The following is a 19,304-nucleotide window of genomic DNA, read 5'->3' as shown; positions in this document are numbered from 1 at the left end:
ATTGTGTTTGTAACTCATAGGAAGTTATGAAGAATACTGAGAGCTAGAGAGTCTGTCCTGTGCTATAGATTTCTCTCTCTGCCTTACTTAATCTGCCTGTGAAATGGGGTGGTAATTCCGACTGACCTATAGAAACAAGTGAGGAATCACTCATACATGGTTGAATATAAATTAGAAAATTTAGACATAGGTATATGTATATGTTTTATGTTTTGTTCAGTTACCTTTTTATTGGGGTAGAATTAACATGCAGTAAAATGCACAAATCTTGTATTATTTTTGCATATATATATATATATATATATATATATATATATATATACACCCTTGAAACCACAATCCAGATCAACATTTTTATTACCCTAGAAAGTTCCCTCCTGCCCTGTCTAGTCCATAATCCCCCAGAGCTAACTACTCTTCTGACCTCTGTCACCCAAGATTGCTTTAGAATGTTCTTGAACTTCATATATATATATGAAATCTTAGATGTGTACTCTTTTGTGTCTGTGAGCTTTCAAACTCAGTGTAATTTCTGACTCTGTCACCAACTTCCATTACTGGGCTTGAAAGGGTTGGGGGGAAACAGGATAAGTAACCCTGAAAGCATCAAACAGCCTCCTCTCCTCCCTTTTTTTCCTTTCTGCTCTGTTCTACATCATTATGGCTCAGTGGCTAAGAGTGTGGGCTCTGCCATCTCTCAGGCTAGGAACTAATTTTAGCTCATCACTACCACTTGTATAAACTTGAGTAACTTACCTAAAATCTCTAAGCCTTAGTTTTCTAATTAGAAAAATGGGATTAATAACTATCTCACATGGAAGTTGTAAGGGCTAAATAAAATAATCCACATCAAGTACTAGTATAGTTTCTGGTTCCTGCATGATAATATTAAGACCAGTCTGGAATATTCTAAGTCAGCGATTTTCAACTGGTGTGCTGCAAGACTGTTTAAAACATGTAAACTGACTACTTAGTCAAGGGCACTGACCTCTCTTCCCTTAGATTGCCAAGTAGAAAAATCATAACAGCCAACACAATAGTCATCCGGTGTGAACGAAGCAAAATTATACTTTTTGCCCAGTTGGTGTGGCTCAGTGGTTTAGAGTTGACCTATGAACCAGGAGGTCATGGTTTGATTCCCGGTCAGCACACGTGCCCGGGTTGCGGGCTTGATCCCCAGTAGGGGGCGTGCAGGAGGCAGCCGACCAATGACTCTCTCATCACTGATGTTTCTCTCTCTCTCCCTCTCCCTTCCTCTCTCTGAAATCAATACTAACATTAAAAAAAAAACAAAAAAAAACCCTTTTTTTGGCAGATCTGTAAAAAATATATTTTTTGGTGTGCTGTAGAATTTTAGTAATTAGTTTATGTGCCATGAGATGGCAAAGGTTGAAAATCACTGTCCTAAGTCAGAATAAGACAAGCTCTTGTTGGGCTGCTCATGAAGACAGTAGGCAGAGGATCGAAACCTCCAGGCTCTGAAAAGAATTTTTCTAGTTAAAAAATCAGCCCTGCCCTGGCCGATGGCTCAGTTGGGTGGAGCATCGTCCCATACACCAAAAGGTTGTGGGTTCGATTTCCGGTCAGGACACATATCTAGGTTGGGGGCTTGGTCCCTGGTCAGGGGGTGTAAGGAAGGCAACGGATAGATGTTTCTCTTTCACGTAGATGTCTCTCTCTCTCTCTCCCCCCTCCTTCCTCTCTCTCTAAAATCAATAAACACATCCTTGGTCAGGATAAAAATATCCTCCCTGCACCAGCCGAAGCACAGCCAGCTGATACGTGTTCTTTCCTGCGCACACCTGCCCGAGTCATTGCTGGTCATTCCTGAATAAGGAAAACTCAGCTGGTAAAGATGTCCTTACAGGGATTTCACAATTATTAATGCTTATTTATTTTGAGACGACTGTCAGTAGGAATGGATAGATTTTAGAACTAGAAAATTATAAATTATTCAGTTTATTTTCATTTTATAGATGAGTAAACAGAGGCAAGTCGGGTCATTTGCTTAAGGTCAATGAAAAAGCCAAAATTTCTGCCTCATCGTCGAGGACAATGGTCCTCAAAGTGTGGCTCCCACACCAGCAGCTGCAGCATCACCTAATGCTAATGGAGCTGAGGGGTGCACATCTGCAGACCACGCCCAATTCCATAAATCAGAAACTCCGGGGTCAGGGCCCAGCAGTCTGCTCTCAGTGGAGGACAGGAGGTAAAACCTTGGCTTTTCCCGACCTTCTCCATGATGCCATGAGACACCAGCTCCCTGCTCCCCCAGACTAAACACTATGGCAATGATCTAAAGCCAGGATCTGCTTAGGAGCTCCTAAACCAATTTTAATTTCATTTACAGAAATCATAAAGAGTCTCAGGATGTCTCTGGATATGATATCTTGAATGTTACCGTTGACGATTTCTTAAAGGAGAGATGAATGACAGCACTAGGGCAATAAACCAGGCCAGTGCTTCTCAAACTACCTGTAGTAAAGGACTATCTCCCCCACACACCCCAATCTGTCATATACCAATACTTTTATAACATACAATAAAATAAATTAATAGAAAAATGAATTTAAAAGGTATAAAAACAAGTCAACTTTAGAAAAGATTCAATAGATGTAAAATTACCCTGTCAAATTGCTACAAAAAATTCTAATGCTTACTCTTAATTTCTGTACTTATCATAGATGAGTAACAGTTTGTAGACCGATACTGTTTTGGAAGTACACTTTCAGTAGCGAGAAACTACGCAGTCCACAAGTTAAAAGTGAGGTGTAGTCCATACTGTTTTCAGCTACGGTAATACAGGTCAAGTGAACTCTATTGACTCCATATTTCCATCCCTAGAAAGGTCTGAAAGGCCACTGATACCTTCTCCAGAGTCAGCCCTGGAAAAATTAGTACCTGCTCAAAATCGGTCCATAAAATGGGGAGTTTCCTTCTGCTCCAGATAGAGAGCCAACCTAATGCCACCAGGTCATGAATACAGAGTTTATGGGAAACAGAGAGGGCTTGTCTGAGGCCCTCTGATTCTGGTAGGTTCTTTCTGAAGCTGTGAGATGACAGCTTCACTCTACAGAACAGTGGGGTCCAGGCTTGAGCCCGTGTTAGGATCACTGGAGAGCTTGTAAAATGCAGATTTCTGGACCTCCACTCCCAGTGTCTGATTGATAGGTCTGCTTTTTTTTTTTTTTAATGTTTTCTTTTTTTCTTTTTTATTGATTTCAGAGAGAGGAAAGGAGACAGAAAGAGAAACATCAGTGATGAGAGTCATTGATCGGCTGCACGCCCCCTGCTGGGGATCGAGCCTGCAACCCGGGCTTGTGCCTTGACCTGGAATCGAACGGTGACCTCCTGGTTCTAGGTCGATGCTCAACTGCTGAGCAACACCGGCCAGGCATAGGTCTGCTTTTTTAAAAACAAGTGATGCCAATGATGCTGGGAACAACACTCTTCAAGAATACCAGTGCTTTAGAACTTGAGGCCATTCGCAGCTACACAGACTTTCAAAATACAGGCTCTTCTGCCTGAGCTGTTAGTATTATTTATGAAATGTTCTTTCCTTCTTGGACTTGGAGGCACCGAACCTAAATTTGGTTCCCTGCTTTGCCCTTTTTCCTCCTTGGCAATTTAGTTTCTTCACCTTCTCTTGCATCACCAATCTCCTTCCAGATATCTTGCCAACATGTTCTTGGTTGGTGCTTTGGATGTTCTTTATTGCTTCCCTGCTATGTCTGTATCATAAATTTTGCTTACTTTATAACTGGAATTTTTCTTTTGCTCTCACTTTTGGCCCATGAGTTCCTCCCTAAGCCTTGCCTCTTTTCTTGGATACGGAACATGCACATATCTAATAGAGCTGACTGCAATAGTATATACTATGTAGAGTATGCTTACCACCCACATTATTTTTCACCAAAAGCATAACTAAAACTACAATACCAGCCCCTGCCATTGGTGCTGTAGGCTGTGCATAATGAATTGACCTCTTTATCAATTGCATTAGAGGTTTTGCTACTGAGTTTGCTTAAATCAAGGGATACTGGTGTTGAAAACCTACTGAAACTTTTGTTGCCTTTTTAAAACTTTGAAAAATGTTCTGTTTTGGTTTTAGTGTAAATCTTAATTTAGACTCTATTACAGCCAAATCGATATATTTAAATATCAATTTGCAATACTATCTCAACTGGAAGGGTGCCCAAAATGGGAAGGGAATTTCACCACATTCTCTGTGGGACCTCTTGAATTTTATACTCTGAGCATCTATTTGCTACTTAAAATGAATTTAAAAATGTTAAAGCCCATGTAACCTCAAATCACAAATTAACCTGAAAATGGATAAATCCAACTTATTTCAATGACTTCAGTGACCCAGAACTGAGAACCTAAATTATTTACTTCTCAGTATAATTAAACTTATTATATGCAGAAGGTAGAAGTCTTGTCCTAGGGCATGCAAACCCAGGGCAAGAAAAGTATTTATTTTTAACAACGTATTTCTCAAACATGCATTTGTAAAACTAAAATACACCCATTCTTTGCTTTTCCTGACATGCTCAGTAAGTTTAAAGCCTGTCTCTGTAAGGCAAAATAAAGGGAGCTTTGTCGCCATCATTAAAAGTCTTCACTGTAAGATTTATTGCCATAATTGTGATGGAACAAATGATTTTTTTTTCCTGACAGCAAAAATAGCCTTAAAAAGAAACTAGGTATTGTTTTTTCTTTTCCAAGCAAAGTGTAGATACCCCAAAAATTACATGGTGTCACAGAGCATGCCATAGTTAGAAAAAATGATGCACTGTCTTTTCAGTCTTATTAAGAAAATTACACAGTTAACTCTTTGTACCTTTGAAGAATGTCTCTGACGAACTTTGTTATTAGAACAACAGTCGGCTGGGAATTGTGCATCAAAACTAATTTATTTTGGAGTTAAAGTAGATCCTAAAGTAAAATAGAAATGCCATAGCAGTAGATACAAATTCTATAACTGTGCATGAACAGTCCAAGGTTTTTTATGTGGCTATTGGTGGAGGAAGCACTAAGGAATGTATAGGATCTAGACTCTACCAAATGATTGACAAGCGGGTTATTAATGTCCTACAGGAAGAGACCATGCCATTTTTTGCACTACTTTCTGCACAGACTAATATCATAGGGTTCATGCTACTATTTACTCGCTCACTGACTCGCTCACTCACTCACTCACTCATTCACTCTCATTTATTTTTCTTATTTGGTCAATCAGTCACCAATCAGTCCCTCTCTCACTGCAAAAGAGGTACAGTCTCTGTTCTTTAAGAATTTACAGATTAGTGAGAGGGAGGTTGGGGGCAAATGAACAGAGAGATAGAAATAATGCCATGCAATAAGTCTAATAGGAGAGAAAACCCCTTAAGTGCCCAAGGGAAAGTCATCTAGTTCAGTTTGAAGTGTGCATGGTGTGTCTAGGGGATGTGTGTCTAGGGGATGAGGAATGGGAGCATCCAGAAAGATTCCCAGGAGGGCGTGAAATTTGAAGGGAGTATCAATGATATGTGGAAGTTAGCCAGGTTTCATTTTGTTTTGATGTGTGTGTGTGTGTGTGTGTGTATGTGTGTGTGTGTGTGTGTGTGTGTGTGTAAGGGGGAAGCATAAGCCAAATCACAGAGGAGAACGCAACACTAAAAAGATACGGAGGTGAGAAATATCAAAGTGAGTGGTCGGGTGGAGGGCAGCCTCCAGCAGCTGTGTTCCTGGAACGTACAGTGAAAGGCAGAGGGGGAGAAGGAAGAGCTGAGAGACAAGCAGGGTCCTCGGAGGGCCCATAATTTTTATCACTTGAATCTACTTTTTCAACAGTTCTAGGATTTCTCATTGAATTCTGTGGTCATAGTTACAACAGTTTCTCTAAATTTTACATTGGTTTCAATGAACCCTGCCAATCTTTATGTGCTTCGTGCTGTGTTCTTGTGATGTTTTTAATTTTTCTTTTGGTTAGCTGGATCCACCTTCAAGTACTCTTCTTAGGAAGGACACAGTGATATATCCTTTAATCCTTGCCTGGCTGAGACTCTTGGCACAGGCCTAACATCCAGATATTATATGGAATTCTTCATTCTCAACCTTTTTATACTTCAAAATTCTATACATATCACTCTTGTGGATTTTTTTTTCCCCAATAGCTTTGAAAAAGAGAAATCTGAGCATTCTTACTATTGCTTCATTCTGATATATAATTGTATAATTTTCTTGAATTTAAGTTTTAAAAATTATTAGTGTTTATTTAGATATAGGTCCTTTTTCATAGTTTTGCCTGGATCCTGGTTAGCCACTTTGAGTTGTGATTTCTCTTCAGTTCATGAATGTTTTCTTCTATTATGTCTTTGGCATATTATTTCGATCACCTGGTTGCTGCATTTGGAAAATTATTATTTAAATCTGACCTTGAGTCTCCATCTTCTATATTTTTCTCATCTCTCTCACCACTGCAATTTTTACTCTGCTTCTGGGAGGGTGTCTCAAGTGTTTCCTCACAGTATGGATATGTATTTGCTGTCAAAAATCAGCATCAAAGCAAATTTACATTTTTCCACAAAGTATTTTTTGCACCATTTTCTTATTTTAGCTCTATTTGTATCCCTGTCTTTTATCTCTGCTTGATTTTTCCTATGGTTGCCTACTCTTCTTTCAGAGACTTTTTATTTTTCAATCCTTTTGAGGGACCAAGCAGAAATCTCACATTTTTGCCAGCTAATTGTAGGATAAGTCAGGCTCTCCTTCCAAGGCTTTCAAGCAATATCCTCTTTCCCTTAAGAGGCAACATTTATTTACTAACCTTCTTTTCCACAAAAATGGTTTGCCAGATTACTAAAATACAGCAAGAGAAAATCAACTAGAGGCAGAAAAGACAAAACAAGGGAAAGATCTTAAATAGATCTAAGGATAAAGCAATACAAAATGCCTACCCTGAAGGTCCACAGGGTAGTGGATCAGAGTGTGGACCATTGGGACTATTCTTGTAGGCAACAAATTATAATACGCCAGTAATAGTATCCGTAAGACAAAAATGTTAGGAGAAGTTCAGTTCTTCCAGGTACTAAGATGAAAAAGAAATTGTTTTTAAGGTCCTATTTACATGGGATTCTCTTCATCATAAAGATCAACGTCGTCACCCTGGCAAGTGTGGCTCAGTTAGTTGAGCATCGTCTTATGCACCAAAAGTTTGCTGGTTCCTGGTCAGGGCACATGCCCAGGTTGCAGGTTCGGTCCCCAATCAGGGTGCATGCCTGGGGCAACTGACTGATGTTTCTCGCTCACATCAATGTTTCTCTCTCTCTTTCCTTCTCCTTTCCTCTCACTCTAAAATCAATAAAAATATTTTTTTAAAAAATCAATGTCCTCTACAATACTTAGAAGAGAGGTACATGACCATGGTATTATGACTAATGACATAGGCTAATGACTTTACCCCAAAGGCAATTCAAGTATGGAGACATTTCGAGTGTGTGGAGGAGTAAATAGAGTATAATGATATTCTTGAGTGATCTTCTATAAACTTTACTTTCCTCAACTAAACTACTGCTGAATATTGTGTAGCTATGATTTTGAGATTGTTCTCTTTGGCAATTTGTAGAGTGTAATTGTTTTCTGTTCCCAATCAAATTTATTTTTATAGAAAAAGTTTTATTAAAATATTGTTAATATACAATATTATATTGGTTTCAGGTGTACAACATAATTATTCAACATTTATTACCTAATGAAGTAACCACCATGAGTTTAGTAACCATCTGACACTGTACAAGGTTATTATAATATTATTGACAATATTCTCTATGCTGTACATTACCTCCCTGTGACTTCTTAGTTTTATAACTGGAAAATTGTACCTCTTATTTCCCTTCACCTTTTTTGCCCTCCCACCCCCATTCCCAATTAAATTTAGAACCACACCTTAATAGAGTATCAAACCAATGGTAGGGGTGATACCCTCGTGTGAAACTACTAGAGCCTAGCCAAAAACAAAAAATCAACAACAAAAATACACATGACAAAAAAAAAAAAAAGTACATAAAACTGTTCTGTCTTCATTCAGAGTACTACTGAGGACATTCACGAGCAGAGTAAAGCTTCTTCTTAAAAATAACTTTAATGCACAGACAAGTGGGTACTGAAGACCCAAAATTCTACTTCTAGATCTTGGCTACAACAATTTTAGCATGTAAGTCTTTAAGGCGGGTGTACTCAAATACTCAGCTGTAGCCCCAACACCAGCTCAATAAAGTATTCAGAATTTCCTGGTATATTCTCTAAAAAACGGTTACCTAAATAAATACAAAGCAACTAAAAAGTTGATTACTAAATGTAAATTAAAACTTGGGGAATATTATAAAAATAATTTTTAGCTTTAAACTAATTGAGAGACATCTGGAGAAATGATCAGACTGGAGAGCCAGGGTCCACTATGATTCATTTTGATCATGACAATGAGATCACATTATTTGTATATTTAAAAATTCTTATTCTTTCTGTCTGGAGGAGATTCTTTCCAAGGTATATCAGACAACAACTGAAATAGCCTCCTAAATCTTTGAAGGGCTTTTGAGGTTCCCCCTCACTTTTAACTTAGGATTCTCCTATGGGATAGGCTAATGAACTAACAGTAAATAAAAAAATCGGAAACATTAACTTCTAAGTAATTATATAATTTTTGATTTTGTGTTTTTGGGTACATTTTCCCCAGAAAGATTCCAAGACCATTTGTGAAAAGTTTATATTTTTTCTTCCCCAAATGCCTGGAAATGCCTATTTGTCAATAAGCAGAACTGTTTCTGCTGGAGTTTGAGGCCAGGATAATCCTGCCTGAGACAGGTCAGTGGGAAAATCATCCCGTGTGCTTTTCCCCCACAGCTAAAAGAAGATTGCTAGATAGATAGACAGACAGACAGATATATAAGAAAGGATAAAATGAGTTTCACTGTGTGACTTGGAGGTAAGAAGAAATCTTCAAGGACACTGTACAGCCCCATGGGCAGTGGTGGGGTCAGGCTTGACAGAGTGAGCACACCTCTCCCCTACCGGCAGCTTGCCCTATAGCGCTAACAGCAGAGGGTGGTTTCTCCAAGGTGGGAGCCTAAGCTATTTCCCTCAATGGAGTTCTCAGTTTGCGCCTTCAGGAAATGCTTGACTGCATATTACCACAGCGACTCCACCACAGCTGTCCTCATAATAAACAGAAAAAAAGATTTGTTTCCCCCAGCAGAATAGGGTGTGTGTGAATATTCTACTCAGCAAATTTTTCATGCCTTTTTAAGTGTCAGTGCAAAATATGGTAAAAGGCACCCAAATGCAATCCAATTATCCCTTTGTCTCGCCAAAAGAAAGATTGTTTTGGTGTGGACCTGACCCTTGTGACAAATCAGAACGAAATGGTGCATTTTAAGGGGAATCTCCTTGGCTGGGAACACGTAAGGCTGAGAGAGCTTGGAGGGGCTGTACAGCCAGGGGAGTGCTCCCATCTCCACAGACGCTGCTGCTTGGGGATGTATTTCAACATTGTGAATGCCATTCCTAGTATGTGACAAGATGACAAATACTATCCAATGAACCACAGCACATAAAAGGGAAAAATAACATTTTCTCACCTTGGGAGGGCTTGAGAGGGCCATCTAGCTGCAGACGTCTGCTCATATTATTTTGCCAAGAAGGTTTCAACCTGGAGATGGGTTCAGAGAGCAGAATTTTAACTCAGAAAGAGGCTGAGATAAAATAAGGGTTTCACAGGAAGCCAGCCTGGGCAACACAAGATGGACTTGGATGAAATATTCCAAACCTAACTTTCTAATGGGGCTTCTGGTTTCCCTTGTTTACATCTGTATTTGAATAGGTGAAAATGATTTCCACAATTAAAGCAGAATCTCTCAAAATCCTAGAAGGTGAAGGAGCACTCTAACAAGCCAGGGCCTTCACACATCTGGTTCTCCATCCTAACCCTACCTGGCTATCACTTGTAAGCAAATAATTTTTTCATTGTTTCTCCAGGCTTATCATCTATATGATCAATAGTCATTTGGTAAGTCAGCACCACTTGTGGATACAGGCTAGCGCAGAAAATCTGCTGACAGTCAATTGAGCTGTCCCCTGAAACATGCAGGCCTGACCGAGAGATTTCATTTTTCACAGCCTGATCAAACAAATAACATCCCGGATGGCTATTTTCTCCCACTCCTGGTTGTTTGTGTAAGTTCAGCAAGTGTCAGGGGAATTTAATGGACCATGTGGTAGCAAAATCAGCTCAGTGAGTGATTCTTTCTTTGATGTCCCTATTTTTACAAGGGAATAATATTGAGTATTTGCAGACTTCAGAATAAATTTGGGGGAACAGGCCGGACAAATTGTGTTCTGGTACAAACTTGTTTTTTAGGAGCTATGATTTTTAAAACAAACTACTTCTACTACTGAAAATAATTTATAGCAGAATAATGCCCATATTTGTGGAATGATTTGATTTTGGCTGCTTAGAGGGACACGGGATTGAAACTGGGCTCTGGAGGCCCCATTTTGTGATCCCATGGCTAAAAGGAAGTTTATAAAGGAGGTGAGAACAAAGGTTCACATTTCAGAGCATCAGGTTTTGCCTGTGTAATTGTAGAAAATTCATTTGTCTTCAGAGCTTCCTGTATATATAGGTCTTACATTGTTGGCTCCGTATTACAAGTATGTGACAGGTGATTAAAATCTACAAAATGGTCTGGAATTCCAAGGCTAAAAATAAAAGGCACGGAGAAGTACTAATTAAGGACACAGGCTCTGGACCACACTGTCAAGTGCATATCTTGCATCTGCTCACCTATTAGCCGTTTGACCTTGAATGAGCTACTTAACCCCTCGGAACCTCAGTGTTTGCAGCTGTGAAAAGGGGACAACAACAGTGATATCTCAGAGGACTGGTATGAGGAGTAATTGAACTAGTGCATGCACAGCACTTAACACCGCCTGTCACATTGTGACCACTCGGTAAATGATAACTGCCATTTTGATATGTGACAAAAGTAATTTTGGGAAGGCATCACTTTCTGAAGAGGTGCATCATCCATGTGAATTAAGTAAAACCAACCTGATTAAGTGTCTGATTACCTGATTCCCACATTTTCTCTTACTTGCCTTCCCTTTAATATTCTACTAGTTATCCTTGCATAATCCTCAACACAACTCAGTGCAGGACAATTCTGCTAGAGCGCAGGCAGAGAAGAGTGGGAAGGTGGGGGCTCCCATGGCGATCAGTAGAGTGAAGAAAGAAATAAAAAAACACACCGTCATTCGGCTCAGTATAGAATGCTTAGTAGGGGAATTGGCCTAAGTTGCTTGAAATGCATATGTATAGCTCAGCACTTGAGCATTGGCCTAGGATCCAGGAGATCGCCGTTCGATTCCTGGTCAGGGCACATGGCCAGGTTGGGGGCTCGGTCTCCAGTGGGGGGCCTGCAGGAGGCAGCCGATCAATGACTCTCTCATCATTGATGTTTCTCTCTCTCGCTCCCTCTCCCTTCCTTTCTCTGAAATCAATAAAAATATATTTTTAAAAAAGAGAAAGAAATGTATACATATATTATGTGAGATATTAATTATGATTTTCCTGGCCTTAATTAGCATGGAGCATCAAGAAGGGAAGAGAGGCATGGGTGTGCACGTGTCTCCCTCTCCACACATGCAGCCAGCATTTCCCCCCGACATTACATTTACAGTAGATTCTGCCCTCAATTCGGCCTGACACTGCTGGCAAAAGAACACAGTTGCTAGGTGAGTGTCTGAGACACTGACAGCAGGCCCTGGGCTCAAACGTTGATTTGCTGGTGTTCTGCCACCTTCTATAAAGTAAAGAGCATGTCCTCTGCACCAGCGATAGAGAAATCTTCAAAGAAAGGCTTGGTTAAAAATGAGCATTTTAGTAAAAAAAAAAAAAAAAAAAAAAAATACTTGCTATTCCTCTGCCACTGCCTGAGATAGAAAGATGTGAAGTCAATTTAGTGAGCTTCAGTTGCTGCTGACTTTGGAAGGAATAGTACACTTGTCTCTTTGGATGTATGTCGAATAGGGAGCTGTCTCTCTCTCTCCCTCCCTCTCTCTCTCTCTCCCTCTCCCCCCCCCCCCCCCCAGGGCTTCGATTTGGCAAACTGCAGCCTGATCAAGCTTCCAAACAGAGTATACCCTTAAAACAGGGGATCCAAATCCCTAGGTCTTGGAAGACAGTGATTTAAGGGCTTCCCAATTCATCTCTAAAACATATGTAGGAGGGTCTCTATCAACACAATTCTCTTGTGGAGGTTGACACCTGGAAGAGGCATGAGAAAGGCTAAGCTTTGCAGGGAGGACAGGTGGGCACCTGCCTTCACAGGTAGGTTTCAAAGGTGTAAGGAAGAAAGGCCTTTGGTCCTTTACATCCTATAGATTCCCACTCCAGTGCCAAAAATGCCGCCATAAAACCTGCTAAATACTAAAGTAATTTTCTTTGAAGTCCCAGTTTGGTAGGGAGGAATTAAGCAGCTGAGGTGGGGAGTGGCTGGGGAAGGGATAGGCCCACGAATGTCTTCCTCTCCACTGCTCTGTGCGGAGCTGGCTTTGGAGGAAGCAGCAGTGAGTGACCTTCAGGGAGTGAGACTATAATGACCCACAGAGTGGGCCCAACGAAAATGAGCACAGATTTAAAAAGGAGCAACGTGGCTGAAAGTAAAGTTAGTTGGTTCTGTTATACGGGGAACACTTGGAGAAACAGCCCACAGAGACCTGAGACCCTGACCCTACCCTGTAGTGGCTTTTGCTTCTCGAAGGAAGTGCATACAATAGACAGACCACCAATGTATCAAGTAGGGTGTCCCAGGGCCTCTTCCACGAGATGATCTGCCTGCAAGAAGATGTGTGACATCACTAAATGCCCTGGTTAAGGCTCCTCTTCATCCTGAAATCGCCTCATTTCGCTTTTTGTGTTTCTATGAGAGAACTGGAAGGCACTGTCCACCCATTTTCCGAGTAGGCACAAGAACATTGTGTTTGGCTGTCACCATGGCCTTTATTCCTGCCTTGAGTAGGACATTAAAAGCCAGGAAAATTTCCTTCCTTTGGAATGATTATCCAGCAGTGACATCATGGGCTTGGCTGTAGGTCTTTAGCAAAACCCTGTGGGGCTCAACATGGAGGGTAAATGTCCTACATCAGCATTGATGCCTGTGACTGTTCGGATGGCTGCAGAATCCCACTTCCAGGCAGAGGACAGGGAAAGGTTTCGGGAACATGTGGCTTTGCAGCTGATAAGGCACAAGGAGAGCATAAAACCCTTGGGCTGGCCTGTTTCTTGGCCGCACTGTTACCGAGAGGCATGGCTAATTGGGGCTATCACGCACACATAGAGGAGAAATGGTGACAACTTCATGCGGGAACAGGATCCGTGAGCGAGAACAGCTATGATACACCTCACAAGGAGGCAGTGCTCGCCACGGCTCAGCACTGGCATGTGGGTGGCCACTGAACCCCACTGCTTTCCAAGACCTGAGACCAGAAGGATGCAGTTTCCTGTCTCCCGGACTTGGAGGGGAAGGCTCTCAAGGACAGAGAACTTTGAAGAATTTTTAAAGTTTGTATTTCCAAATACTTATTCAATAATATTTATTTAGAGCCCAGTTATACGCCAGGCACTGTCCAAGTACAGGGGGTTCTGTGGTGAGGAGAAAAGCTTCTTCTCTGCTCTCATAGAGCGGACATTCTAGAGGATGCAATAGGCATCAATAAAATAATCATGCTAATAAGTGTAAAATTCCATCTTGTGTTGTGAGAGTAGGAGATATGGGTGGTCGACATCATCTGGAGGGTAAAGAAGAGTTAACTGGGAAGAAACAAAGACCCGGGTGAAATCTGAAGTATGAATTGGAGCATTTGGGTAAAGAATTGGAGAGGAAGAGAATTCTGGGCAAATGGAACAGTACATGCCAATGTCCTGTGGCAGGAAGGGTCATGGCACATTTGAGGTATTGGAAGAGGCCTGGGGTGTGGGGGGTAAGGGGATATGGGGGATCTGTGGCTGGCGAGATAGGTCAGGAGCATGTTAGGGCCTTGGAGACCATTTCATTTTAATTATAGTTTGCCCTAAGATTAACGGGGAGCCTAGAAATATTGGCTTTTAAAAGCTGGTATTGCCATCAGACAGACAGGACATTCTTATATTTGCTCATGCTCAGGACTCTGTACAATGCTCAGTGGTTCTGGAAAACAGGGTTTGTCTCAGGGCTGTCGCATGGCCCTCTGGGGTGGCTGCGTGCTGAATATTCACATGTGACTCTGCTGGGACCAGACAAGCTTCTGGAGCTGTGGGATGGGACGGCCTTGGTTAGATGTTCTCTGATCAGCAGACAGGGTTCTTCTCTCTAAATGGGGAATCAAAGGACACACTCGAAATTGAAAGTTGTGTGAAAGGAATCTAAATTGGTTAAATGTCAGATACATCCATGATTTATGTCTCCTTTACATCTCACTGCTGATAAAGCTAACAGTCCTCTATTAGTTGGCTCTGTGTGTGTGTGTGTGTGTGTGTGCATTTATAGGAAAAAAATTCCAAGGCAAGGAGACTCAGGTCCCTTGCCTTATTTCCTCCTGGCACAGTGATAAGGTCAGGGAAATATCTGACTTAGGATAAATGCAAATCTCATGCCCTGCATGCAGCAAAGTCCCTATTAGTTTCTTTCCTTTTTTATTCTACAAGACATTTATACTCATTGTAGAAAAAGTAGGAAATTCGTACAACCAAAAAGAAAATTGAGAACTCCCAATTTAATTAACATTTTAGAATATATGCCGCTAGATGTTTTTCCCCAATCCAGTATGACTTCACCTTGACTGGGTTATATTTGTAAAGACCCTGTTAATAATTAAGGTCACATTCACAGCTACCTGGGATTAGGACCTAAACATATCTTTTTGGGGGACACAATTCAACCCACCCCACTGCATATCGTGTAATCTAGTATATAATAATTTCTCTCATTCATTACCAGCAGCATTATGGAAAAGTGAAACAAAATTGCAAAGCGGTTTATTTTCATTAATGATACGAGGATCCTACCTGAAATTCCCTGTCCCATACCAAAAATACTGAATAATTGGAACAAAAGGAACAGAACAAATCTTTTCCTGTGGCACAGTGTGGGAAGGCCCAGCATAAAGTCAAACCTGGGAAATAGAATGGACAGGGAGCGGCTGCGTGAATCTTTAGAATATTATCTTTAAGTACGAATTTAAGGACAAAAAAGGCAGATAAGAGTATCCTAGACTGGATGAGCTTTCATTCTTAGTGTAAGAAATAGTGTTGTGCACATAAAAATAACACAAAACAAATGTGAGTTACTCTATGATTTTAATGGAAATAGGCCAGAGTCAATTTGAAAAATAGAGTATGAACAGGCTCAGCTTCTTTTTAAGGAGGATGTTTTAATATAAAATCTGTTTTTCTCTGAGACTCTGGACATAGTATACTTGCTGCGAGCACAAATCCAAGAAATTATAGTAAGGTTTGTCTTAATCCACACTGAATTCCTGTACGATTACTTTTCTTCTATAGTTTTTACATGAAATATTTTTAGAAATGAAAAACTTTCTATAAGACAGAGTTCTGCAAATTGAACATCTGCCCCCATATTTACACTCTTGGACGGGAAATGCTATATAATGCCAGCTGTCACTCCGAAGGGGCGTGGGATAGGGGCCGGGAGGCCCTGTGCTCTCTGTGAACTCCCCTTAACGGCTTTGCTTCTCCAGCCTCCGTCCCGTGTTCCCATCTACCTTTTCCACCCAGCCTAGACCCCATGTCCACTGCAGCGGGCTTAATCCTGTCTGGTGGACCATTTCTGCTAAAACCTAACTAGCTCCTTGAACCTAGGCTCCTGGGGTGGAAAAGTGCTGCTGTCGGGGGGTGGAAATCACAAGTATATGGGCGTATGGCCCAACGGGTTCATGGTCTCCACCACCCCTGGGCCTGCTGGGCCGGCCTGGGTGCCCCGAGTGCCCCTGGCCGGGGCCTCGCTTCTTCTAACGCTGCATCTGGTGGAGGCGGCCGCTCGACAGCAGAGCTTCAGAAGGATTCACTCCAGGGCCTGCGGGCCCCTTCTCTAATCCAGGTGATAGTAAAGTGGCTGAAAAGGCTTTAGAACCTACGTTCAGTGATTCTGATCATTAAAAATACTCCATTTGGGGGCAGCGCTAGTAACAATAACAGAGGAAAATAGCTGGCCGAGTCTGTCACCAGTATAATACAGTAAAACGGCAATTCTTTCCTTATTCTGCTGTTGTGAATTGTGTATTAAAATGGACCTCGATGGAAAAGGATCGAAGTGCCGAGCTGTAGCTTTACACATCTGTTTACTGATGTTTAAAGGTGGTCTCTGGCTTAGACTTGAAGTTTGCTTTGAGGCCTTACTATGGTTTGAGTTTATAAACAGTGACGTGTAAAATAGAGCGAATGCAACGGCCCTGTTTAAACACAGACACTCCGGGCTCCTTTCCTTTCACTGATGGGCAACAGAGAAAATTACTTCTATTGCTGGCAGTTGAGGTTTCATGGCTGTATGTCTCCCCCCACAACCATTAATAATTTTTTTGTTAGATTGCATAATTTATAGTATCCGTTTTGAATGCATAATGTAATACTGTATACTGAAGGGTAGTTAGTCTTTCTTCAAATAGGTTACCGAAAGTGAAATAAATACCTAGATTAAATTTCCATACTAGGGCAAGAGAAATGAAATAATTTGCTGAGTTGCAAAAATATGTAATAGACATTGTGGAGATAATCTAAATTCTAAAAGAAATTACTTCATTGTTCTATCCATCGCAGATGGTTTCACTCTAAAAGCAATGTTGCTACAATAGTTGAATAAAAATAAGCATTTCTAAATAAAATGAGTTGAAAAATAACCTCTATCTAAGTATCAAGAAAATGAGGCAAAATTAGTTTAGGAACTTATATTGTAATATAAAAAAGTGACCGCATTTATTTTAGTGTCCCTGGTTTTTGTGAATGAAGAGGTTACAGAACCTTTAAAATATGACATTGTGAGGAAGAGCTGGAAAAATTTTGCGTATCTTTATATATGACCTGAAGTTTTATTCTAAGAAAAATATTACTAGAGCATTACTTATATTTCTAGAAATTTGTTGGTGTTACTAGAGATTTATTTGTTGATTTTCTGCAGTTGTAAGAAATACAATTCATGTTTCATATTAAGAGGCATCTACTAAAATGACTCTATATTTTTTTCAAACCACCATCTGCTCCTCTCTTGTGTCTTCTATAAATCAATAATATTATTTAGTCATATTTTTCATGCACCCAAGCCCCTTATTTTAGTAACCTTTTGTCTTCCCAAGAAACTATCAAACTTCAACTGTGGGATTGGTACCAGACCCTGTGGGAATCCCAAGTTGAATTTTAATTTTCTCTGGGCATGGGCACCATTTGTTGTTTATTTCTCTGAAATGGTGTTATTTTCATTACGATAATAGGATTATGTTAATCAGGACGTGTGTTATGTTCCTTACTGCAACCTCACTTTTTCCCCTTTGGAAAGGAACACAGGAGTAAAGGGAAAATAGGGAAGGATTATGTATAGACACTGGTGAAGTTAAAGGACTGGTTAATGATTCTTAGATGCTTTTAAAATAAGTATATATCAAAATCACTGGGGAATCTAATTTGTAAAAGTAGCAAGCTTCGGTAATGTATGTAAATGAATTGCTCCATAAAATTCTTCTGTTTAGAGCCACTTATGAGCTTTTCAGGTTGTTTCCTGTCCATATATATTTTTACTTTTAAAATGTATTTTCCACATAAGAAATGTTCCAATACTTCCATTTAGTTAGTTAGATGCTCTTAAACATACAGAACACTTTTGGCTAGACTGTTCACTTAATGGGACTTGTAAAAACTGCAAATCATAAATTATTTGGTAGTTGAACATTTTCCCCTATTCTGAAGTTCTCTGTAAATAACACTACCATCATCATCATAATTAATACCCTTTAAGATGGAACTCTAGGGGAAAACTAAATGCTGATTTTATCTACCTTTTTTACTCTTCCTAAATGTCAGGTTGGTTGACAACAGCTTAGTTATTTTGCTGATACTTGTCCGTGCCTATAAATTCCCATTTCTAAATTTAGAAATCCTTGGCTATCATTATTAGAATATTTCCTAATTTGTTCCCCTAACCTGGTTTGGGTTGTGCACACAATAAAGGGACTCACACACTCAAGCCAGAGGAACCAGACACGGCCTTGATAAGCTCTGTAATGCTAATGCTGTTTTGATAGAGAAAAACCACAAGTAATGCAAATAGCAGCCTCTCCCCTCCAGTACAGGTGTGTAATAAGCACGTATAATTAAGCCGAAGATACATAATGATTTGTTGTTGGATACGCATTTACAACAGCTGACTACGCTCCTAATGTGCGGCTCATGAGGCAGGTAATTTTCTTAAGCCCGCACTCCTTGAACAGAATATTCCTCCCAGACTCATATCCGAAACCATTCTGTGCCTTTCACACGGCAGATTCCCACTGCTGCCTGTAATTGCGCGTCTTTGCCGTATCAGCATCACCCAAGGATGATTAAAAACAGCATGTAAATTCGCAAACAAGTCATTTTATTCTTCAACTTAAATAATTTAGAAATGCCCCCCAAAAGGAAACTTATCAAAATGTAAGCCTTTCGACATGGTTTCCATCTTAGTGAAATATATCAACCGTGCATTTAATCACTGCTATGCATAAAATGTGGTTTATGGCTCTGCTCTATATATCACATAAACTTCTTTGTATATTGTGAAATCGGAGTCCTTTCATAAAGCAAATAGAAAAACGAGCAAGGATTTTTAAAAATCAGTATAGAAACAAGCAGCAGTGCAAACTATTTTCAGTTCTTTTTAATTCTATACTTTCACTGGGATCTTTTTTATGTATAATTCAGCGCGCGCACGCACACACACACAGTCTTTGGATTTTGAATTGGACTAAACCAAAGATAAGAATGAGTCTATAGAAAGAATGCATGAATTTCTTCATTTTAAACACTTTTACTCCTTTCCCCTTTCCATCACGATACTGTAAAACATCCTGAGACTATAAGAAAGCCATATATGCACAATATATGCACAGCCAAGGTGATGCACAGGGCCTCCTACCAGGACTGGTCAAAAGCACCTGTCTACTAAGATTATAGCGTGGAGGAAAATAGATAATGTAAATTTTTTAGAGGTGGTATCTCACACGGGTACTGAACTATAATGTGT

Source organism: Miniopterus natalensis, chromosome 10 (assembly GCF_054644295.1).
Source record: "Miniopterus natalensis isolate mMinNat1 chromosome 10, mMinNat1.hap1, whole genome shotgun sequence".
Classification (NCBI taxonomy): Eukaryota; Metazoa; Chordata; class Mammalia; order Chiroptera; family Miniopteridae; genus Miniopterus; species Miniopterus natalensis.
Note: the sequence above shows the minus strand (reverse complement) of the source record.